General features: G+C 39.5%; 1 protein-coding gene across 10 annotated transcripts in view; it reads right to left on the bottom strand.

The window, feature by feature from the left end:
* Positions 1-26,158, bottom strand: part of RBMS3 (RNA binding motif single stranded interacting protein 3) — a 1,620,164-nt gene that overhangs the window by 1,335,812 nt on the left and 258,194 nt on the right. The window contains exon 1 of one of the 10 annotated variants that reach the window (XM_089331202.1): positions 3,806-4,135. The exons of the other annotated variants lie outside the window; for them this stretch is intronic. The gene's annotated coding sequence lies outside the window, so the exon portion shown is untranslated. Of the gene's footprint in view, positions 1-3,805; positions 4,136-26,158 lie in introns of those variants that run through there. 10 annotated transcript variants of the gene reach the window in all.

Raw genomic sequence — 26,158 nt, 5'->3', positions numbered from 1 at the left:
CACCTAAGAGTCATTCTCACAGTGTTTGATTTTTGCATACTTATGCTATTACACTTACACTTGCTCTCAGTGAAAGCAGCTGAGTGTTTGAAGAAGGAGTTAGCCCCTTCCATGGCTTGGTTGCCCCTGATGTCTTTCCATCAGTTCTTTAGCTATGCGTACCTAGCCCAACTAATAACATAAAACAGATGTCCCATGCTGAGGTTGAAGGAGGCTATGGCCTCCTTTTTGATTTTTTGAACTCACAGTTGTTCGGTTCTCTTAGCAATGACTAGAGAATGGGGATAAATGTTTTGCTAATATGCAGTGTGATTGAGGTATCTGTCCCCTTGGTTTTCCAATTTGGTCTCATTGCTCTTCCTGCAATATGCCACACTACCACCTAGGACTGTGTTACATCATGTGTAAAATGAAGGTGCCTGACTGCTGAGAACCTAGGAGCTCTAGAAACAGTGATCCGTCACTTCTGCCAGGCTGTTGAGGTTGAAGCTGAGACCACATACATACTCTGGTTTGCTGCAGTGACAGAGGAATACTGCTGGTAAGCATTTAACAGCTAGTTCGGAGGAGACTGGCGAGCTCCGGCACGCAGGGCTTGCCAGTTTCACTGGGATAAATACTTGTGCTGTGGTTAATTCCATGCTACCCATGTGACATCAACCAACTTACAACTTATCTGAGAACTTAACAATTGAGCAGGTATGCATGGATTCTACCATATCACTGCACAGTACCCAACATCCCATATCCTGACAACATAGATTTACTCACAAAGCCATACGTACTTCACACACTTACCCTCTTCATGGTCTTTGTAGGCAAACACAGTCCCATCACTGGAGTAGATGACCCTAGAGCCTTCCAGCTACAGCATCAGATAATGTCATAACTTACAGAGAAACTTCTCAGAATACTTCATACATTAATATCAGGACAGTCTGGTGTTACCTCACTATTTTTAGATCTAGGGAGGCATGCTGGAAGATTGAAATTCTTATCTGGATTCAAATTTCTTTACAATCTTTATCATCTTACCCTTGTATTATTATAAGAGATTCTTGGCTGGTCTCTCCCACTCCAGTCTCAAACTATTTCTGCAACCTGGAAGCCACCAAAATAACTGTCTTCTAACAACTGTGACAATGAAGCCCTCCATCACCACTTTCATCATGTCGTTCCCTTACTAGGCAAGCCTCAGATGCTCCCTGTGGCTTGTCATACCTCTTCCAAACCCCTCAGGTTGGCATTCAAGCCTGTCTGCCTATAAATGAGCAAACATTCTGGGCTACTATGGCCCCTCATACAACTGGTAAGATCACCAAAATCCCTATTGACACCCCCCCCACATTGTGTCTCAATTTCCGTTTTCACAGAAGACAATAATAACCCTAATTCCCATCTTTCATCAGACTTGCTGGAATTCAGTGTACATAGTAAGCATTCTGTCTGCATACTAAACCCCAGGGATGTTCCACGTACTCTTTTTAACACATGCATGTCCCTCATAATTCAAAAACCCCTTGTAAAAACAGGTAACATGGAAAAGAAACATTTCATTTTAACACTTTCAGGGCTATCTGCGAAGCAAACCCTCAAACACTCTGGCATTTTCAGAAAGCTCTGGGCTTCTTTTCTACTTACACTCTTTGGTATTATAACCAGAGACTATTCAGGAAATTATCTCCTTAGCCCACAGAGTAGCAATCAGAGTCCTTCAAATTGGGTCCTTTTGTGTGTCCTTGCTGTGGTACACCAGAGTTTGCAAACAAAAATTCCTTAAGTCGCATGCTATGGAATGAGAAAAAAGGACACATCAAACAGGATATAGAAGGCACTGGTGCAGACCCAACCTATTGATCTTGGCATGCCTGCATGTGTCTATAGCTGTGGTCAACAGTTTCCAGTGTTCTGGGAGCTCCCTACCTTAAACAGTTGCCCACTCCCTCCAGCTATGCTTGAAGGTTTTCTTGCAGCACTACTAAGCTTGCTGGGTTACAAGTAGGCACAACCTAGAATTGCAAGGAAATTGGCATCCTCAGGGGCAGCCTGTACCCACTGGTGGGTGGGAATGAATGCAAAATACCCGACTGTTCTTTGGGGACACTTCTGAAGTGTCTTCCAGCTGTTTCTCAGAAGGCCCCTAGATGAAGTGAGCCTCATTGATCCACATCAGTAATCTACTCACTAGCATACATGCATCAGCTTTGCTTATTTTGTCATGTGTGCTTTCTTGCAATTCCCAATAACTTCTCCACACTCACATCTTTGATTCTGCTTTCGGACAAACTGAAGCTAAGACAGAAGTTGCTGAAAGGAAAGAAGACACAGGTCCCATCCTCCCAGGCTCCCTCTGGAGAGGTATGCTGACTCCAGGGCAGTGACCTGATAACAGAGTTTTGTCCACTGGAAGATTTCCACCAATGCTGTGTCTCCCTTCTTATAGGACACTGGTTCTGCACACCAGGCACTTCTGACCCTCAGGGGGCATTTAGTAATGTGTGAAGACATTTTTGCTTGTCACCACTGAGGACATATTTGCTACTGACATGTGGTGGGTTGAGGTCAGAATGATGCTAAATATTTAACAATGCTCAGAACAGTCTTTTCCAGCAAAGAAGTCTTCAGGCTTAAATGACTACAGTGCTCAGGTAAGCAGCTCTGCCTGTGAAGGAATGATCATGCCCTCTTGGCCCCAGTCAGTGGAGACATGGGTGCCAGCTACAGATAGGTGGCACCTGGGAGCATCCTCTCTCCACCACCTGGAAGCTTTCAGTCCATGGAAGTTGTGGTCCATCTGAGCATAGAAGAAGTCACAAGTCCTGTGGGAAGCTGAGCAGGAGTACGCTCCTCCTGAGAAAATGCAGCCCCTGGTCCCAGCTGCTTGTCCAGGAAACTCAGAGTGAGTCCCTGTGGTCATTCCTCAGAATGCAAACACAGAAAAATAAATGCATCATCTTGTCCTTGTGTCCTTTCTCCTCAAGGAGAGAATTCTTAAGATCATTCTATAGACCCTGCAAACAATCTACTGGTGTAAACAAACAAAACTCCATTTACAAATATTTTGATCTGTGCATAAGTCCTATCCAGAGAAATCACTCTCCCTACACTCACTGTTCCTCTCCCACACACACCCAGCAGTTTCCAGAATGAGACAGAGAAAGCCAGATGCTGAGGTTAACTTATTAGTACCTTGTCTGTTACAAAATGAGTAGCACTGGCTCAAAATTCTCTGAGCACAAAGCACATTCCCCTTAAAGGTTCAAGCTCTTAAAGATATCACTATGCGTTCTACCAGAGATATGTAGCAGCAACCGTGGTTGGCACGAGATTCACTAGTGTCCCAAGAAGGGGAGCAGAAGACAGGACAACAAATCCAAATGAAACATCTGCCTGGAGTTGCTAAGCATAAAAGCTGCTACCAGCCTCTTCTCAGGAACATATTCAGCCCACCCTGCACCTGCAAAAGCATTGCTCAGGAATTCTGCTGAAAGATCCCAGGCAGGACTCACTCACTTGCAAAGTGCACACCTGGCTACCTGCACAGCCCCCTTGGCTGCCGTAATGAACGAGCCCCACTCTTCTAGTGGCTTCCAGCCAGAGCAGGGCAATGACTAACCCATCTTAACCCAATCCTGATTTCACATTAAAACCTCATGTGTTCTGTAGCAGCTTTGCAAATCACTAATGATTTCTTTTTCCGGAGAATAAAGAAGCAGAGAAGTGTAGCAGCCAGCTGATGGACCAGAAATCCACAACCTGGCAGCCAGCCCCGGCCCAGAAAACAACAAAAGGGTCTTTGGTTCACCTGTCAAAACTGTGCTCATTCCTCCTTCCTCGCGCCTCTTCCCAGGGAGCTTAGCTGATTCTTGCAGCCAGGTGTGATGGAGCGGAGAGTGCTGACATCATCACCGAGGGTGAGCGGCTGGCTGGCTCGGAAGCCGCCAGGGAAAACTGGCATAAGACACTGCTCTCAGCAGAGGCTGCAGCAGCCTGGGAGACGTGAGATTTCTCTCCTTCCAAACTGGCAGCTCAGGAAAGGAAGAAACTGGTCCCTGGGAGTGTGAGGAAAATACGGGCATCTGCCTCTTGCCTTTGCTGTTTCCTTGCAAGAAATGCAAAGCCTCCTTTCGAAACTCTGCAGAAATATACATCACACTTCTTGATCACACAGAATCTTTACTTACTATCAATTAGTTACTCTCTGCCACCCACTTTGACAAGCCAGCATTTTACTAAGATGTTCTGAGAGCAAAATGGTTCTCAAACAGTTGTCTCTGGGACAGTGTTGTCACCTGGGGATTTTTGAGAACTGCAAATTCTCAAGCCTGACCTGAACTCTCTTAAGTCAGGAGTTCTGGGCGAGGGATCCAGCAGTATGTTTTCTTCATGCCCTTCAGCTGATTCTAAAGCACTTTAAAGTTTGCAGTTCCCCTGGAGAGCAGCAGAATTCATTGCCGGTCCCTGGCTTCCAAGGTGACTGCAGCTCCAGTGGAGTTCACACCTGGCAAACACATTCCTTCCATGAAACCTTCCTCATCAGGAACCTTTTGGCACCACCACCCCTCCCCCCAAAATATTATTTACTGACTTCAGGTTTTTCAAAATTTGCAATTTAAACTTCTCCTCTGAGTGTGAATGTTATATTAGCATAGACTTCTCATAGAATGCAAATGTCCCTAGTCAGATTCATTTCAAAGCTGAAAACCTTCACACCTGTCATCGCATTAGTGAATTTATTTTACCTCGATACAAGCAATCCTATATAAACCCAATCAGCATTTTTTTTTTCCAACAAAATGGTTTCTTGTTTGAAGATGATTGTGTGGGGGCCAGCACTGTGGTATAGTGGGTTAAGCCTCTGCCTGTAGTGTCAGCATCCCTAGGGACACTGGTTGGAGTCCCTGCTGCTCCACTTCTGGCTCTCTGCTAACACCTATAGGAAAGCAGCAGAAGATGGCTCAAGTGCTTGGGTCCCAGCACCCACGTGGGAGACATGGAAGCTCCGGGCTCCTGGCTTCAGCCTGGTCCATCCCTGACTATTGTGGTCATTTGGGGAGTGAACCAGCAGATGGAAGATTTCACTCTGACCCTCTCTCTCTCCCCACCCCCCACCCCAGATACCCTTCTCTGTAACTCTGACTTTCAAATAAATAAATCTTTAAAAAGAAATGTGTGCATGAAGGGGTGGCAGAGGAGAGAATGAAGTGTCTCCTAATGTGTGTATAAGATATGTATCTATCTCAAGCAACCATCACACACAAAGATTATTTAGGGGCTACTCTGTTTGAGAATATCTTCACCTCTCATCTCTAAACTACTGAGAACATTGTCACTGTGCCTCACATCTAGAATCATGGCCCAGTGCAGTCCTCTAGCAGCCCTCCACTTTAAGGCCATCACAGGTTGTTCTATTTTCCCCAAATAGCCCATGGTCTCCCAGGCCTTTCTAACCTGCTATTGCTGTGCCCACATTGGTCAGCATCAATGTCACCTCCTGTGTGATTTTCCCCAGCTCCCCTAGTCAGTAATCATCCTTCCCAATCTACTTGGCAAAGATGAAATAAAATTTCAGTATCCCATGTTGGCAATTAATTAACACTTCAATATTCTTCTTGTGAGACATAGAGGAAACTTTTTGGAAAATCAGTTGGGCAGTATATCAATGACCCGAGATTTATACTTTTAAGGATCTATCCTGAATTAATTTTATGACTATTATGTTCATCTTTTAGGGGATCTGTCCAGTCCATAGACCATAATCCTCTGCTCTTTGGTAGCTCTCTCTTGTGAATATTGGCAACATAGCTTAAAGGATGAGATCATATTGTGGGACTGGTTCTCAGGATTTGAAACGTGGTTCTAAAACTCAACACCTGTGTGACATTGGGCAAATAACTGACACTCTGATCCTTAATCATTCATTGCAAAGAATGCTGTGAGTCCATACTCGCTGAAGTGAAGGATGTATGAATGCCCTACTTAATGCACTTGGCCCAGTGTCTAACAACCAATTCACACTCAATAATTATTAACTATCAGTGGTCTGTGACTTTATCACCTGCTTGGATCAAGGTGATTGGATATAACATAGGCTGGATCAGTCAGATATTCCTACTGAGAATATGGAACTGTGACTGACAACCACCCTGTGAGTCCATTTGTGTTGGGCATATTACATATAAACACATTATTCCATGCATGTGGAGCATCTACAGAGAAACACAGCAGGAAATTTTACAACACAACAGCAGAGCCAAGAATGGATGAGTGTGTGTGGAATTCCAGGCCTTGGTTCTGCTCTCTGCTGCCAGGCTGGCTTTATTCCTGCCCGTGGGCTCTGGGAGACAACGCAGATTCATGGTAACCAGTTCCTTCTACTGTACTGGTTGGTAATTAGGAAGATGAGGATTGTCTCCCTGCCCCTTCTACCGTGCTGTGGGTCTTGGAGACTAACGACGGGATTGTCATCACCTGAGATCCTATGCCTTTTTAGCCACACCGTGCTTTATGATTTCATGTTTTGAGCTCATTTTTGTTTAATTAGGTTCTCAATTCTATTCTTCCATAATAAAGAATATGTATGGAATTTTCTGTTATTCCCCGAGTTACAGTTTTCTTCCAAATTGGGTTCTTTGTCTTTTCCTCTTATGCTTTTATTTCCACTCTGTTGTATGTTTTAGAGCTGCTATGTGACTTTCTTTCTCATCCCTTAGCGGTCATGAAGCACTTACCCAGAGTTTGTATTTGATCTGCTACAGAATGAGTGACCAACTTCTCCTTAAGTTCCTTTCCATTGAGAACTGTTTATATCTCCTCTAATTGATGAGTGAAACCTGGGCATTCCAGGTCCTGGAAATTATCCTGGATCTTATTTGTGTTTTATTGGATCTAATAGGCTTGAGTGTCATGGCTGAGAAAGGCGGGACTTAGCTGACGCTGCAGATGTCAGTGTTAAAAGACTGGGGTCTCTGGTGTCTCCTGATTGTCTGATTGTCTGATTGTCTCTGTTGAGACCAAGATCCCTGCTCCTGTGCTGTGGTGTGCCTATCCCACTGGGAGGTCTTCCGAGCATTCACACTGTGTCTCCTCCTTTACGGTGCAGCCCTGTAGCCTTTTTTTCCTTAAGAAGGGTCAGCCTCAGATGTTCATCTTCCCAGTTTGGGGATAGCTAGTCGGAATGTCAGTGATTTGGTAGTCTCTCTGGGGCAGAGACTGCTCTCTAACTTGTCCTTTCTTCCCATCGTTCTATTAGACTATATTGCCCCGCTGAGGGTGGCCAGGTCATTAATGTCTCTGGACACTTGTAATACGCTACTTCCAAGTAAAGTCCATAAATCTTCTCATTTATGATTTTCTTCCCTTCTTCCCCTTAATGGTGAGGATTCTGAAGGCCATGAGGATTCTGAAAGCCTAGAGGAAGAATGATCAGAGGTGGAAAGAGCCCAGAAGCTAGCTTACAAGGATGTCCATTTTGGCCTGTGAAGTGGGTAAGAGAGAAACTTGTACTTAACCCTTCCCTGGATAATGTACTCATAAATATTGTTTCTTAAGTTTCAGAGCTGTGGTGCAGGACATATCACGCCACACTAACATTTTGATTCCTTTTTGGACTGCCACTTGTGGAAATTTAGGTTATTTCACTTTCCTTGTTTTGTGTTACTGTGGATATACTTTTTGTTATTTGCTTGTTTCTATAACTTTTTATTCATTTTCTTAAGAATGTTTTGTAAGCCCATGTCACATGGTGGTCATTGTTATCTGGAAGTGACATCACATTTTTTTTGACAGGCGGAGTGGACAGTGAGAGAGACAGAGAGAAAGGTCTTCCTTTTGCCGTTGGTTCACCCTCCAATGGCCGTCGCGGCCGGCGCGCTGAGACCGGCGCACAGCGCTGATCTGAAAGTAGGAGCCAGGTCTTCTCCTGGTCTCCCATGGGGTGCAGGGCCCAAGGACTTGGGCCATCCTCCACTGCACTCCCTGGTCACAGCAGAGAGCTGGCCTGGAAGAGGGGCAACTGGGACAGTATCCAGCGCCCCGACCGGGACTAGAACCCGGTGTGCCGGCGCCACTAGGTGGAGGATTAGTCTATTGAGCCGCGGCGCCAGCTATCACATTTTTTTATGATCTATTCCAACCATTTTTTCCATTATATCTTGCAATGTATGTGGGTAATTGAAAAAGGCTTCTTTTCCAAATTGTATGCTTCCCAGATTCAGCTAGATTCTGAGGAATTCTAATGGGTATCACAGCAGCTGGTTCAAGTAGACACCCAATATTTCTGACTTGTCAGTGAGACTGGACAATTGAGCTCAGAATCTCATCTACAAATCACAGCTGATGGTAAATACAAGGGAACTAAGCTCTGAGAATAGACATGAAGTATAAGCTGAATATATGTCCATCCATTCAGAAGATTCAAACATATCTCAATAAAATTGAAAATTAATCAATTTTTTTAAAAAAAATGTTTTGAAAGGTAGAGTTACAGAGAGAGAGAGAGAGAGAGAGAGAGAATGAGAGAAAGAGAGAAATTGATCTTCTTATCCACTGATTCACTGCAATGGGTGGGGCTGGGTCAGGCCAAAGCCAGGAGCCTGGAACACCATCCTCATCTCCCACATGGATAGCCATATTTTGCTGCTTTCCCAGGCATATTACCCTGGAGCTGGATGGGAATCAGAGCTGCTGGAACTCAGACCAGCACTCCTATGGGATGCTGGCATCATAGGAAGAGGTTTAACCTGCTGTGCCACAATGCCAGCCTCCAATTAATTTTAAAACCTCAAACATTTGTCACTGTACCTACTACAAGAAAAAGTAAGCACAGTCTACTGCAGTAGCAAATTCCTAACCAATCACACAGAAATAATCAACAAACCTACTTTGGGAATATCAATAGAAATCCAAGGAAATGTGTTATAACCACCGATGTTGCTCAAAAACATGGGAATGCCAGTGCTGCTGATACCCAGTGGCAAGCACATTTTGTGATACAAATCTCAGCAAACTCTTATGATATAATCCATTTTTCTTTAAAATGTGTAATTAAACTTATTATTTTTAAAATTTATTCATGCAGGTCTTTTCAACTTTTTCATTGAAAATTCTGAATAACCACAGACCCCTAAGAAAAGATGAGATTTTCAAAGGGAATCAAACAGACAACTGCCGTGGATTACTTTTCCTGAGCTCCCTCAGGTCCAATCTGCAGGAATCCTATGTATGCATGGAAAATCAAGGCCGTAGCCAGTAGTCACTGGAATCAAAATTTTAATCAGAAACTAAAATCGGTTTTATTTATTCTCCTATCTCTTCCATAAATCCTGTCATCTCTTCCTCTAAGATGTATTTCTCACTAAAGAAAACACAGTTGGAGATCTACAAGATACTATCAAATTACCCGACATACAGATCCTAGGAGTTCCAGAAGGCATGGAAAAAGGGAAAGGATTAGAAGGCTTTCTTAATAAAATAATAACAGAAAGCTTCCCTAATCTGGAGAAAGAAAAAGACATCCAAGTACAGGAAGCACACAGAACTCCTTATAGAAATGACCAGAAAAGATCTTCGCCACGACACATTGTAATAAAACTCTCCATAGTAAAACATAAAAAAAGATCTTAAAATGCATAGGAGAGAAATGCCAAATCACATTTAGAGGAAACCCAATTAGACTCACTGCATACTTCTCATTAGAAACCCTGCAGGCAAGGAGAGAATGGCGAGATATATTCCAAGTCTTAAGAGAAAAAAAACTTTCAACTCAGAATACAAAGCTCTCATTTATGAATGAATGAGAAATAAAGATCTTTCACAGCAAACAGATTGAAAGAATTTTTAACAACTCGCCAGCCTTACAAAAGATGCTCAAGGATGTGTTACACACGAAAACACAGAAACAGGACCATCACTATGAAAGAGGCTGAATGCAGAAAATGACCCAGTAAAAGTACAAAGGAAACGCAAAATACAAAATTAGGACTATTTACGAAAACATGGCAGGGCAGAGTCATTACTTCACAATAGTCACCCTGAATGTGAATGGTTTCAACTCCCCAGTTAAAAGACATGGACTGGCTGAATCGATAAACAAAGGAAACACACTTAATTGCTGTCTACAAGAAACACATCTTACCAACAAAAATGCACACAGACTGAAAGTGAAAGGATGAAAAAAGCTAATCCCTGCTAACAGAAACAAAAAGAGCTGGTGTAGCATCCTACTATCAGACAAGATAGACTTTACCTCAACAACTATTAAAAGAGACAAAGAAGGACACCATATAATGATTAAAGAATAAATTCAATAGGAAGATATGACTATTATATAAATGCATATTCACCTGGCTACATAAAAGAAATGTTAATGGGTTTAAAGAGAGAGATATACTCAAATATAATAGTAGTGGAGGACTTCAATACCCTACTTTCAGCAATAGACAGATCGACCAGACAGAAAATCAACAAGGAAACAACAGAGCTAATAGACAGTATAGACCAAAGAGACCTAGCAGATATTTACAGAACCTTCCAAACTACAGCCACAGAATACATATTTTTCTCACCAGTGCATGGAACTTTCTCTAGGATTGACTACATACTAGGCCATAAAGCAAGTCTCAGCAAATTAAAAAAAATCAAAATCATACCATGTATCTTCTCAGACCACAATGCAATAAAGCTGAAAATAAGCAACTCGGAAATCTCTAGAACATATGCAAACACAAGGAAACAGAACAACATGCTCCTTAATTAACAAAGGATCATAAGAGAAATCAAACAATTTCTGGAAACAAATGAAGACAATACAATATATCAAAACTTATGGGATAAAGCAAAAGCAGTGTTAATAGGAAAACTTATAACAATTGGTGCCTACATCAAGAAATTGGAAAGAAGCCAATTAAATGAACTATCAAAGTACCTCAGGGACCTAGAAGAACAACAGCAAACCAAACTCAAAACTCGCAGGAGAAAAGAAATAACTAAAATTAGAGGTGAAATAAACTAAATTGAAACAAAAAAATACAAAAGCTGTTTTTTTTTGAAAAATAAACAAAATTGACACACCATTGGCCCAATTTACCAAAAAAGGAGAGAGAAAACCAAAATCAATAAAATTAGATATGAAAAGGGAAATGTAACAACTGACACCACAGAAATAAAAAGAATTATCAGAAATTACTAAAAGAGCTATATGCTAACAAACTGGGAAACTCAGAAGAAATGGATAGATTCCTGAACACAGACAACCTATATAAATTGAGCCATGAAGACATAGAAAACCTAAACAGCCCAATTACCAAAACGGAAATTGATACAGTAATAAAAACCTTCCCACCAAAGCAAAGCCCAGGACTGTATGGATTCACCACTGAATTCTACAAGACATTTAAAGAAGAAATAACCCCAATTCTTCTCAAGTTATTCAGAACAATTGAAAAGGAATAAACCCTCCAAATTCTTTCTATGAAGCCAGCATCACCTTAAATCTTAAACCAGAAAAAGATGCAACAGAAAAAGAGAACTACAGACCAATTTCTTTGATGAATGTAGATGCAAAAATCCTCAACAAAGTTCTAGCCAATTGAATCCAACAACACATCAGAAAGATCATTCACCCAGACCAAGTGGGATTTATCTCTGGTATGCAGGGATGTGTCAACATTCTCAAATCAATCAATGTGATACATCACATTAACAAACTGCAGAATAAAAACCATATTATTATTTCAATAGATGCAGAGAAAGCATTTGCTAAAATACAATACTCTTTCATGATGAAAACTCTAAGCAAATTGGGTTTAGAAGGAACATTCCTCAACACAATCAAAACAATTTGTGACAAACATACAGCCAGCATCCTATTGAATAGGGAAAAGCCGGAAGCATTCCCACTGAGATCCGGAACTATACAAGGATGCCCACTATCACCATTACTATTCAATATAGTCATGGAAGTTTTAAGAAGAGCCATTAGACAAGAAAAAGAAATCAAAAGATTCAAATTGGGAAATAGGAAGTCAAATTATCCCTATTTCCAGATGAAATTATTCTATATACAAGGTATCCAAAAGACTCCAGCAAGAGACAATTAGAACTAACATGAGAGTTTGCTAAAGTAGCAGGATATAAAATCAATACACAAAAATCAACAGTCTTTGTATACATAGACAATGTCATGGCTGGCAAAAAACTTCTACGACAAATACCATTCACAATATCTACAAAAGAAAACAAATACCTTGGAATAAATTTAACCAAGGATGTCAAAAACCTCTATGATGAGAATTACTAAACATTAAAGAAAGAAATATAATAATACACAAAAAATGGAAAAAACTTCCATGTTCATTCATTGGAAGAATCAATATCATCAAAATATCCATTCTTCTGAAAGTAATTTACAGATTGAATATGATACCAATCAAAATACCAGACATTCTTCTCATATCTAAAAATAAAATGATGCTGAAATTCATTTGGAAAAATGGGAGACCTTGAATAGCTAAAGCAATCATATACAATAAAACAAAAGCAGGAGGCATCACAATACTAAATTTCAAGAAATACTACAAGGCAGTTATAATCAAAACAGCCTAGTATTGGCACAAAAACAGATGGATAGACCAACGGAACAGAATAGAAATGCCAGAAATAAAAGCAAGTGTCTACAACCAACTCCTATTCAACCAATGAGCTGAAACCAATCCCTGGTGCAAGGATAGTCTCTTCAAGAAATGGTGCTGAGAAAAGTGGATTTCCATATGCAAAAGTATGAAAGAGGACCTCTACCTTACATCATGCAAAAAAAAAATCCATTGAAAATGGATTAAAGACCTAAATATACAACCCAATACCATCAAATTATTAGAGCATTGGAGAAAACCTGCAAGACATTGACACAGGCAAAGAGTTCCTGGAAAAGATCCCAGAGACACAGGCAATCAAAGCCAGAATTAACATTTGGGATTATATTAAATTAAGAAGCTTCCATACTGCAAAAGAAACAGTTAGAAAAGTGAAGAGGCAACTGACAGATTGAGAGAAATTATTTGCAAATTATGCAACAGATAAAGAATTAATAACCAGAATTTATAAAGAGATCAAGAAACTCCACAACAACAAAACAAACAACCTGGTTAAGAAATAGCCTAAGGACTTAAACAGACATTTTTCAAAAGAGGAAATCCAAATGGTCAACAGACACAAAAAAAATGCTCAGGATCACTAGCCATCAAGAAAATTCAAATCAAAACCACAATGAGGTTCCAGCTCATCCCAGTTAGAATGGCTCACATACAGAAATCAACTAACAAAAGATGCTGGTGAGGATATTGGGGAAAAAGGGACACTAATCCACTGTTGGTGGGATTGCAAACTGGTAAAACCACTACGGAAATCAGTTTGGAGATACCTCAGAAACCTGAATATAGTCCTACCATACGACCCAGTCATTCCACTCCTGGAAATCTACCCAAAGGAAATGAAATCAGCAAATAAAAGAGTTATCTGCGCCCCCATGTTTCTTACAGGTCAAATCTCAATAGCTAAGACATGGAATCAACTTAAATGCCCATCAACTGAAAAAATTATGGGATATGTACTCTATGGAATACTACACAGCAGTAAAAAAAATGAAATCTGGTCATTTTCAACAAAACAGATGGATCTTGAAAACATAATATTGAGTGAAATAAGCCAGTCCCAAAGGGACAAATACTATATGTTCTCCCTGATCTGTGATAACTAACAGAGAACCTAAAAGGAAACCTGTAGAAGTGAAATTGACACCTTGAGAATCAATGACTTGAACAGCCTTTGTACTGACTGTCAAGAAACTGTTTTTCTTTTTCCTTCTTAATACCATCAGTTAAACTTTTTTACTTATCACAGAATTAATCACATGTGTATAAATTCAATTGAAAATAGATCCCAGGAAAAAATAAGAGTGGGAGTAAGTGAGGGAGGAGCTGTGTAGTTCCACATACATTCCTACAGTCTTACTTCTAAGACTACAGCTAAAAGCTTGCCATAGGACTCCAAATCCCATTAGCTGGGTGGTAATAATGCCACCTTAAGTGTTAAAGTGATCATATTAAGTGTTCAATTGATCACATAGATAGGAATAAGTGTTAAGGGCATCATATAAATAAGATCAAGTATCTGGTAATAGCATTAGATATCATTAAAAAGGAGAGATTGTTCCAACATGGGAAGCAGTCTGCACAGCAAAATCATAGAATGACAATTGGTCTAAATAGCACTCTGACCTCACAATTAGCCCTTAAGAAATTCTGGTCTGGCTGAAAAACCCATGAGAGCATTTCAGCAATGGAAAGCCAAGACACTATGGCAAAAAAAAAAAAAAAAGTCCTACATGAAGGATCTCTGTGAGTGAGACCCCAGTAGAAAGAAGGGGCTCTCAAAGAAGAATGTACGTTTGTCTGATGGGAGGAGAGAACTTCCACTTTGCTTATGGCCTTGTCTGAATACTGATGGATATTGTGGACTCAAAAGGCTTCCATAGCCTAGGCAGGTCATGTCAAGAGCTTCAGGTGATCACTGAGGTCATACATAAAAATGTTAATTGTTAAATTAACAGCAGGAGTCACTGTGCACTTACTCCCCATGCAGGCCCTCTATCCTTAATGAGTTGTATTATGAGAATTAAATGCAAAACTTGTTCTCAAGGGGGGAGGCACTGTGGTGTAGCTGGTTAAGCTACCACCTACAATGCAGGCATCCCATATGGGCACCTGTTTGAGACCTGGCTGCTCCACTTCCGATCCAGCACTCTGCATTGGCTTGGGAAAGCAGTGGAAGATGGTCCAAGCACTTGGGTGCCTGCCCTCACGTGGGAGACCCCGTAGAGTATCCTGGCTCCTGGCTTCAGATCAGCGCAGCTCCAGCTGTTGGAGCCAATTGGGGAGTGAACCAGTGGATAGAAGACTCTCTCTCTCTCTCTGGCTCTCCTTCTCTGTGTAACTCAGACTTTCAAATAAATAAATCTTTAAAAAAAAAAAAAACTTGTTCTTAAACAGTTTTTCTATGTGTGTGTATGTGTGTGTGTGTGTGTGTACATTTTTGAAATATGTATTTAGCATAGAGTTGGTCTTCTGTGTATAAATTTAATTGATAATGAATCTTAATGCAGAATGGGACTGGGAATTGGAGAGGTTGGAGGAGGTGGAGTGGGAGTGGGGGTGGGAGGGCAGATAAGATGGTAAGAATCACTATATCCTAAAGTGATGAAATTTGTAGTCATTAAATAAAGATTTCTTTGGGGAAAAAAAAGATGTATTTCTCTACATTTCTGCAGTCATGAAACTTTTTTTTAAAGAAGATATTTGATTCTTTTTTTTAAGATTTATTTATTTTAAAGGCAGAGCTATAGAGAGGCAGAGGCACAGCGAGAGCGAGAGCTATTGGTTTACTCTCCAAATGGCCAGAACGTTTGGAGCTAGGCCAATCCAAATCCAGGAGCCAGGAGCTTCTTCGGGTCTCCCACTTGGGTGCAGGGTCCCAAGCACTTGGACCATCTTCTACTGCTTTCCCAGGCCATGGCAGAGAGCTGGATTGGAAGTGCAGCAGCCAACACTCAACAATGGAGTGCTGGTGCTGCAGCTTTATCCTCTATGTTACAGTGCTGGCCCCACAAAACTCCTCTTGATGGTCATCATGTTTCACCTGGACCCCAACAGTAGCCTCCTAGTTGGGTTCCTTCTACTTTTGTGTTCCACCCATTTATGTACCACACACAGTCAATATTACAGAAGATAGTTCAAACAGTTCAAGGAAATGGAATTAAAAATGCTTATTTTGGTGAACAAAATCTGAAATGCATGCATAGGTTTTTCATAAGATGCATTTTCCATGAACTTTTTGAAGTCTCATATGCAAGTATTTCAAAGTCTTTTTGTATGAAAATAAGCATGTTTTCATTCTTTTTTCCACAAATTATGAATTATCTTTGAATTTTAAAACAGCAAGTCATTTAGCCTCTCTTCCTGAAGACTTACAAGGCCTTGAATGATCTCACCCTTTCTGTTCTTCCTACTTGTTTCACGTCATTTATTTCTTCTCCGTTTCCTGTTAGCTGTCAGTGGCATCCTCTTATTTCCTCCTACATTCCAAGCTCTTTTTCTCTGCATTTGACTTTTGCATTTGTCATTCACCCTCCTTTCAAATGTTTTATTCCACTTTGAAATAACTAGCTCCGTGTTCTCATCTCATGCTAAATGTCACCTCTTCAGATCCCACTCTTCTTTGTTTACTCAGTGACTTGTCTACTGTTTGACACTTAGTTGACACTTAATAAATGTTAGAGGAATACATGAATGAATGATTATAAGAATTTCTTTCAGTGAGAGTCTCACTGTGATTAAGGTGACACTTTTATGCTTGTTATTTGTTAATTTATGAGTCAACTGTTGCCCATGCGTTAGAGCAAAACAGGTGGAGAAGTTTTTCATGAAGCAAAAAGACGTGTTATTTTTGCTCCCAAAGGAGAAAGGAGAAACCCTAGCCTAACTTTGATAGATAACGTGCTGCACTCAGATCAAGATTTAACAATGCAAGAAAGAACTGAAGTTAACTGACAGCGATGACCAATTTATCCACTATAGAGTAGATGATGTGAACTCTCGCTTTGTCACTATTACAAAAGCTTGAGTAATGCCTACCTTGGTCATTAGCACCTTTGTGCTGGAAGATTCATTAAAAGGTGCCAAGTGCTGCATCTAGATTAGGATGAATTAAATCAAGCACTGCAAATAATAATAGAGAACAATGCATGGAATGTGTCCACATAAAGAAACCAGAGGATGAAGGAGCGAATGACATCTTCATGACTATGTGAACTTGAGAATATTTTTAGAACAGACAAAATGTACAAAACATAAAGGGAATTTTGATAGCATTGAATACAATAAAATTAAGATTATTAAAAAAAAACCCACTGTGAACAAAAGGAAAATACAAGAAACAGATTTTTGATACATTTGATGTACCTATAAATAACAATATTCTAGTACCCAGAATATACAAAGAACTCCAAGATTTCTCTTTGGAGAGCAATTTGGAAATATCTAATAAAGTTGAAGATATTCATATGCCAAACTTAGCAATTCCATTCTAGTTCACTTCTCTAGAGAATGCTTACATGTGCAAACATTAATAAGAATGTTTACTGCAGCAAGAGTATGTAATGTGAACGCATGTGACAGGGAAGGGCAGTTTCCCTAGCTGGGGAAACACTTGGAATGGTCAGTCAACATTTATTCAGAAGTTCATCCACCAGAGATGGCATCTACAAGGCCTCAGTGAGCTTTCTCGGTGGTCAACACCAGATGTTTCTCAATTAGAACAGTGGGGATATTATAAATGGATTGTCATAGATGAAATGAATGACTTGTTAAATAATCATAATTGATATTACAAAATGGACGTTCATTGGTGAAAATGACAGCATTCATGGTAGACGGACAGACTGGAATACGGCAGACACATTCTTATCTGCACAGAGCACAAGGGCCCTGTACACCTGTCACCTTCTTAATTTGGATTCCTAATTTGTTCTGAAGTATGTGTTTAGAAAATTCTTGATCACTTGATGCTAAAAAGAAAAATGATTAGAACATTTATGCCACTGACTAATGCACATTTGCCTTAAGTGGAACTTTCATGCAAGGTGATTTAGGATCAGACAAAAAGACAGAGCCAGGACTTCCCTGAATTTGTAGAACTTTATGCCTGCTTGTTTTAGATTTCAGATGTGCAGGAGAATTCTACTTGAGATTTGTTTTCCTTCTTCCCCTGGAAATACTAAGAGAACAGCAAATCTCCCCTTCTCTAATACTGAGAGGAAGATAATAGGGTGATTTGGTGAAAGTCAAGTTTTAGCATAAAACCTGAGGGATGGTTCAAATAATGGCTTGCAGATGAAGCAAAAAAAGGAAATAGCATAGCATGTAATTAGCCAAAAATGGGTAATGGGAAAGAAGGAATTCAGGGCATGTGGATGTACAGTATAGACAAAAAGAAGTGAAAAAAAACAGACGAATGAAAGAACGAACCAATACAGGAAATATTGAAAATAAAAAGGTAATATGATTTATATTCATAAGTTGAGCATAAGATAAAGTAATAACTGCATGTTTTTTCAATGTCATAGGATTATTGTCTAAGGAATCTTCCCTGGGACTGTTTAATTTTTAGGAGAAAGGACCTTTGTTAATTTACCATTGAGTCTGATCTGTTACCTTTGAAGTGAAGTGTTAACTTTAAATTTTGCCAGATAGAAACAAAACGATATATGAACAGTAGAAATAGTAACCTCAGAGGTTACACTGTTAGTGCCCTGCTGGCGGTGAACACATTTTGTGTCTAAACTTAGCAATCTTATTCCAGCAGGTTCTCTTTCAGAACCTATAGATGCTCAGTTTTTCAGATTCTCTTTGAACCAGCTTTAACATCCTGCTGGGTCCTTCATTAAGTAGTTAAATAAATCTTTGACAAGGTGGTTATATTTAAATTTTTTTTAAATTATACTTTGCTATAAAGTTGGAAGAGTAGCCAAATGACTTCTAAGTAATTTAGACTTGTTCAAAGAGCTAAGGGACCCTTCGTTATTTTATTGTTATTGCTACCCAAATACCTACATGGAAAGACATCAGATGTTTTCTTTGGGAGGTGATATTTTCATTCCTATTTAACAAAGGAACTGAGTTCGATGAGGTTAAGTAAATTCACCATTATCGAAAGTGGCACAGTTTGTATTCAAAAGGATGCCTGTCTGAGTCTTTTCCCCAAGTTATACAACCTTTAGTTTCCATGAATAGAATTTAAAAATGAAATTAAAGACTTGCCACATAAATACACTTCCATCTTAAGCAACCCCTTAGCGCTAATGTTCTGTGTTGCTCCAGGCATTTTTCTGAAGCCATTTACTGCAGCCTGGCCAGGATCTCCACTGCCCGAGGCTGATTTTCCTTCAGCTGTGAGGTGATCTGCATTCTTATCAAGAAAGCAAGGGTGTTTTATGAGCTCCTTCCTGCAGCTCTTTTCTCATAGTTGGATGAAATAATCTTGGCTTTTGTTCTAACTAGGGCATTTGGGGAACAATGCAATTACTTTTGCAATTTTTGAACTGACAGAGAATGAAAGGAAATAAACCCAAGAAGATCAAAATGTTCTAAAATCAAAAATTATCCCCAGTTTGGGGACCAAAGCTAAAAAAAGTTGTATCTTCCACTTCAGTTTTACACTTGTCTTTCTTCCTTTAAAATGTGAAAATTGATTTTGATATACAAGGAGAGAACTGGGAAGTAAACTTTAACAAGACTCCCAAAGAAGAGATGTAGAGTATGGGGAGGAGGGGAAGTGCATTAATCTTCAACTCATCCACTTTGTTGTGTCTTATGGGTGTCCTGACTGTGCTAGATAAATCCACTTGAGGAATTCAGGGTGACAAAGTCACCAAAGAATGGATAGGGGGCCAGCACTATGCCATAGCAGACAAAGCTGTTGTCTGCAGTGCCAGCATCCCATATGGGTGCCAGTTCGAGTCCCAGCTGCTTCACTTCCAATCCAGCTCTCTGCTACGGCCGTGAAGAGCAGTAGAAGATACCCAAGTGCTTGGACCCCTGCACCCATGTGGGAGACCAGAAGAAGCTCCTGGCTTCGGATCAGCACAGCTGATTTGCAATGTGAGCCATCCATTTCTTCAATACATCTTCATTGAGAGAAATTTATTGGGCAGAGCACTCAACTGGGCTCTGGGGAGCATGAGATAATGATACGTCCCTTGTCCTTTGGGGGAAGTCATACGAAACTAAAAAGGTTAGCACTAAAGAAAGAAATGAAAAAGCACTTATCAGTTATAGAAGGTGAGTGATGTTCTCCTCTCAAGAATGTATGTCCAGCTGGAAGCTGTCAATGTGATCTTAGAAAAAGAGTTCTGGCCGATGCTACAATCCTGAGAGGAGGTCACATTGACTCACTGAGTAGGCCCAAGGACCAATGACCAGAGTCCTTTTAGGAGAAAATACCAACAAAGGATGAAATAAGGGGTGATGGTGATGTGAAGACAGATGCTAGGTTTGGAGTGACGCATGGATGCATCAAGCAACACCAAGTGTTGTCAGCTGCCTGACAACTGGAAGTGATGAGAGAGCCACGGGATGGATTCCCACCCCTACCCCCACGCCCCAGGAACTCCAGATGAACCAATCCTACTGACACTTTGATTTTGGGCTTCTGACCTGTGGAACTGACAGAGAATAAATTTCTGTTACTTGAAGTCACTCAGATTGCGGGAATTTGTTACAATAGCTCTAGGAAACTAAAACACAAGAAACTAAGACCGCATTATTTTCAGCATTCTTTTTCACATGTTCGTTGATTTGTAAGGATTTAAGATGTGTTTCTTTACTTTTTTGTTGAACATCCTTTTCCACTCATCGGATCCTAATGTGATATAGACATAGAGATGCACTAAGTGCTTAGTAAATATAGATTGACAGATAACTACATTTTGTTTGATAGAGTGAGCTATTCCACAAGCAGAACAAAGAAAACACAAGTACAGAAATATGTGCCTTCCTTACTTTTGAAAAGGGAAAAACACCTGTCAGAAATAGGAGAGAACTGTCAAAGGTACATGATATCAAGAACATAAACTGAAACATAAGTCACAGTACAAGTTGTTTTGTGACAGTGTAAATGCATAAATTTTTCATTGAGTTAGAATATAAATATCTGCCACATCATCCAAACCACCTGTGCTCCTCCCAACATTTTAATCATGCGCCACAGCAACCTTCAACAGTTATGTTGGTAAATGATGTAATCAGAGAAATTGAGGCATTTTCCCCTGAGAAAGAGCTTTATTTGTCAAAAAATGCAAAAATATACAATAGATATTATTGACCAGACCTGACTCTGGTATATGAAAGAAAGGCAACCCAGCTTTTCCTTTTGAGGTTTTAAAATCAACAGCTGGCAAGCTGGCACCATTAGTTGGTACCAGGTACCACACTTCCTGCTGAGGGATAAAGTGTCTGAGCTCATGGAACCTCCCTTCCCAGTGCAGCTGTCACAAAGCACTAGGGAAATCTGTTATAGAACTAGCCTGGGAATCCTCTGCTTCCTCATTACACTGCTGGCTAATCATTAATGAGTGTGAGTGTTTTTTGTATGCTAGGCACTGTTCCTATGGACTTTTCAAAGTTCAATTCATTAAATAGGATCATTTATTATTATTTCTACTTTACAGAGTAGGAAACTGAGGCATAGAGAAATGAAGTAAAGTGCCTACTGGCTGAGCAATCCGAATGTGGTAGAGGAAGGATGGAAACTTGGTCACTAGTTCCTGATCTCTGGGTCTCAATTACTGTATCTTCCTACATCTACATGTTGTCACGTATAGTAATCAGAATTATTTTATGGGATGAATTAATCAGCCTTTAGTCCACATCAGAGAGAACAGATTAAAAAACCTTCTCAATCTCATGCTCATCATTTGGAAAAATGTTTGAAATAGTAATACTCATGTTGCAAGTACACAAAATATTTATTTTATAGGACTTGTGTGAAGATTCCAGATCAGAACAGAAGTGAATAAAGTTAATTGAAAATAGATCTTAGTAAAAAATAAGAATGGGAATAGGAGAGGGCGAAGGAAGAAAAGTGGGAGGGCAGGCAAGGTGGGAAGAATCACTATATTCCTAAATTTGTATTTATGAAATGCATGAAGTTTGTAAACCTTAAATAAAAAGTTTCTGTGTAAAGAAACAAAAACAGAATAAGAAAAGAGTACCTGGAGAAGTGAAACTTAAAGCGAACAGCAATAAAACCTACTGAGATGATTTTATTGAAAAAAATTAGAAAAATAAACAGATGTGGATGCACCTAGCATATCAGAGCAAAACACAATGCAATAAATATTATTTATATCTTTTAAGCATTAGTTTAAAATTTGGCCCCAAATGCATAAAGATCCCATTGAAACCACCACAAGGACTGTCCAGAGCAGAAAAAAAAAAATCTGCTATACGTTCACTACATTGTCTTATTTTGTTTCTGGGAACAGGGGAACATTGTATTTCACAGCCCAACTTTAGTCTAGGAAGAACCATGAAATCTCTTCGGCGCAATGGAATCTGGAAGATTTTGATATATACAATTTCTATATCTGCCACCTACTGAAACATACACTTTGGGGTCTAATGTACTACTTCTGTCAAGCTAATTCTCCCTATCAAACAATCAGGAAATGTGTTAAAATTCCCAAATAAAACACAAAAAAAGTACAACAATTGGAAGGCAACAGAGACAAACTCTTAAGTTTTGGTCTGTTTTCAAATGTATATTTCATCTTCATTTTTGAAGTGTAGTTTCTCTTCGTATAGAATTCTAAAGTGGCTTTTTCTTTAGCTCTTTGAAGTTGTCACTTCATTTTTGTCTCGCTAGCAGTATTTCAGTTGAGAAGTCGGCTTCTAGTCGTATTTGCATTGCTCCCTTGACAGAACTCATCTTTTATTCTCTGGCTACTTAAGAGATTTTGTTTTGTTTTGTTTATTTAGCTGTAGGATGATGTGCCTACGTGTGGTTTTCATGGTATCAATCTTCCTTGAGCTAGTACATCTTCTTTTACCTGTAGCTCCCTGGGAAAGCAATGGAATATGGCCCAAGTGCTTGGACCCTGCACCCACGTGGGAAACCTGGAAGAAGCTCCTGGCTCCTGGCTCCTGGTTTTGGCCTGGCCCAGGCCCAGCCATTGGCCATCTGGGGAGTGAGCCAGGGGATGGAGGATTTCTCTCCCTGACTCTCTCTTTGTAATTCTTCCAAGTAAATAATTTTGGACACCATTATTTATACATTTTGATCAATGCAAAATTTCATAGAATGAAAAATTATGAAGATCAAAATATAATTATTAAATGAGGGATCTAGCAGAGCCCTGGAAGAAGGAAATAGAGATGCATCTTACAGATATTTGAAGAACACAGATAGTACTATCTATGAAAATGTAGATGAAAAAAAGTAACTTACCAAACTAATAAGAAACTTTTTTCAACTTTAGAAAAAATAGGATATATTAAAATTCTTATATCTTTTAATGAGAATCAATGAGTAACTAAAAATATTCTCACAAAGAAAATTACTGGCTCAGACAAGATCCACAGTGAATTCACCCAAATATTTAAATGAGAATAACTCCAAATTAATAAAACATTTTATTGTAATATAAAATAAGAGATCTCTTTCTCAATGTGGTTATGAGACCAGAATAACATTACAATGAAAACCTGATTAGCACACAAAAAGAGAAATAAATCTTAAGTCAAGCTTTTATAGACATGAATGAAAAATGGTCGCCAACAAAATATCTACCTAGCCATGTCTGAAAAGGATAACACATCATGGTCAAGTTGGCTTTATCCCAATAAGTCAAGTTTGATTAATATTTTGCTAATATTCATCAGATGGAAGACCTCTCTCTCTCTCTCTCTCTGCCTCTCCTCTTTCTGTGTAACTCTGACACTCAAGTAAATAAATAAATCTTTAAAAAATATTTGGTTAATATTAATATTTGACATAACTTATTGCATCAATAATACAAAAGAAAAAACCTATTGGGTCCTGTGCTGTGGCTCAATAGGCTAATCCTCTGCCTGTGGCACCAGCATACAGGGTTCTAGTCCCGGTTGGGGCACCAGATTCTGTCCCGGTTGCCTCTCTTCCAGGCCAGCTCTCTGCTATGGCCCGGGAGTGCAGTGGAGGATGGCCCAAGTCCTTGGGCCCTGCACCTGCATGGGAGACCAGGAGAAGCACCTGGCTCCTGGCTTTGGATCAGCGCAATGCGCCAGCCTTGGTGGCCATTGGAGGGTGAACAACAGCAAAGGAAGACCTTTCTCTGTCTCTCTCTCTCACTGTCCACTCTGCCTGTAAAAAAAAAAAAACAAAAAAACTATTGACCTTCTCAATAGATAAGGGAAAAGCATTTGATATATATAAAAAGCATTTGATATATATTTGATAACTCCCAACATTCATTCATGATTTTTAAAAGAACAGGTAAGTAGGGATAGAAATTCCTTTAATACAGAATGATAATGATAATTCTACTGCAAACATCATTCTTCATGGTCAATTACTAAAACTCTCACTCCTTGATATCAGGAATCAGCACTGCTACTCAACCCTAGAATGAACATCCTTCTAAGGAACTTATAGAGGAAAAGAAGTAAAAGTTATAAAGATTGAAAGAGGAATTGATATCTGACAACAGAATCATACTCATAGACTTTGGTTAATTTACAGATTATGTATTAGAATTAGAAAATGAAAACATTCATTGCATACAACCCTAAGACACAAAAATCTACTCTACATTTTGCATATAAGCAACACATGATAGGAAAAATTATAAATGCATTATATATGTTAGTATAAAAATACATAACACTTATCACTAAATCTGAGTAAAGATATGAAAGACTGCTAGAGAAAACCACACAACACTAATGAAAGTAAAAATTTTTAGCAAATTATAATAACTTTTATGCATCAAAAGTTTTCAGAAATGTGTGACACTGAAACTATTGCAAAGAGGGAAATACTATTTCCTGGAATAGAAGATTTAATATTATATTTATCACATCTTCCTAAATTGATCTAGAGATGTGAAGAGATCGCAAATAAAATTTTGCAGCACGTTTCCTCATGGAAATTGATGTTTACTTTTAAATTTACTTGAAAATTCTAAGAGTCAAGAATAAAAGATGATGTTGAAGTAGAACAAAATGAGAAACAGACATTGCTGGATATAAAACTTATTGAATCAAGAAGAGAAAAGAAGTCTTGGAAATACAGATTCTAGAAACAAATCACTGGCTTTTGACAAACCTATCACTCAGTGCATTGTGAACGATGGTCTTTTGTTAGATAAATGCTGCTGCATCAGTAAGATGTTAATGTGGAGGACAGAAATGAATCTTAATCCCTAACCAACCCACATCATACACAGAAATTAATTCTGGATGGATCATGGAATCATTATTAAATTAAAAGAGTATGAAGTCTTATGGTAACAGGATATATCTTCATGATGTTGGCATAGGTGAATATTTATTTTATTTTATTTCATTTTTTTTAAGATTTATTTGTGTATTTGAAAGTCAGAGTTACACAGAGAGAGGAGAGAGAGAGAGAGAGAGAGAGAAAGTCTTCCATCCGATGGTTCACTTTCCAAATGGCTGCAACGGCCAGAGCTGAGTCAATCCAAAGTCAGGATCCAGGAGCTTCTTCTGGGAATCCAACGCAGTTGCTGGGGCCCAAGTCCTTGGGCCATCCTCTACTGCTCTTCCAGGCCATAGCAGAGAGCTGGGTAGGAAGAGAAGAAGCTGGGTCTAGAACGGGTGCCCATATGGGATTCTGGTGCTTCAGGCCAGGGCATTAACCCACTGTGTCATAGCGCCAGCCCCACAGAATATTTATTTTTGAAGTGAAATGGACACTATGGGAAATGGTGACTTGATCAGCATAGCCCTGACTGTTAATGAACAACTTAATACATTATCCCTCTTAGTAGTTTTTTTGTCTGTTCTACTTAATATGACTGGTTTAATTCTGTAATTAATACACAGTTATTCTTAAGTGTTGAAATGTAACTGAAATGTGATCCCTGTTAAACATAAGAGTAGGAATAAGAGAGGGAAGAGATGTACAATTTGGGACATGCTCAAGCTGACTTGCCCCAAATGGTAGAGTTAGAAACATACCAGGGGACTCCAATTTAATCCCATCAAGGTGGCATGTACCAATGCCATCTCACCAGTCCAAGTGATCAATTTCAGTTCACAATTGATCACAATGAAAGGACTAAGAGTCAAAGGAAGCACATAAACAAGTCTAGTACCTGCTAATACTAACCGATAGAATAAATAAAGGGGAGAGTGATCCAACATGGGAAGCGAGATACTCAGCAGACTCATAGAATGGTAGATGTCCTAAACAGCACTCTGGCCTCAGAATCAGCCCTAAAGGCATTCCGATCTGGCTGAAAAGCCCATGAGAGTATTTCAGGCGTGGAAAGCCAAGACACTCCTGGAAAAAAAAAAAAAAAAAAAAAAACCCTAAATGAAAGATCTCT

This window comes from Oryctolagus cuniculus, chromosome 4 (genome assembly GCF_051225735.1).
Source record: "Oryctolagus cuniculus isolate XC-2025 breed Fujian yellow rabbit chromosome 4, ASM5122573v1, whole genome shotgun sequence".
NCBI lineage: Eukaryota > Metazoa > Chordata > Mammalia > Lagomorpha > Leporidae > Oryctolagus > Oryctolagus cuniculus.
The sequence above is the reverse complement of the archived record's forward strand: the minus strand, read 5'-3'. Positions and strand labels throughout refer to the sequence as shown.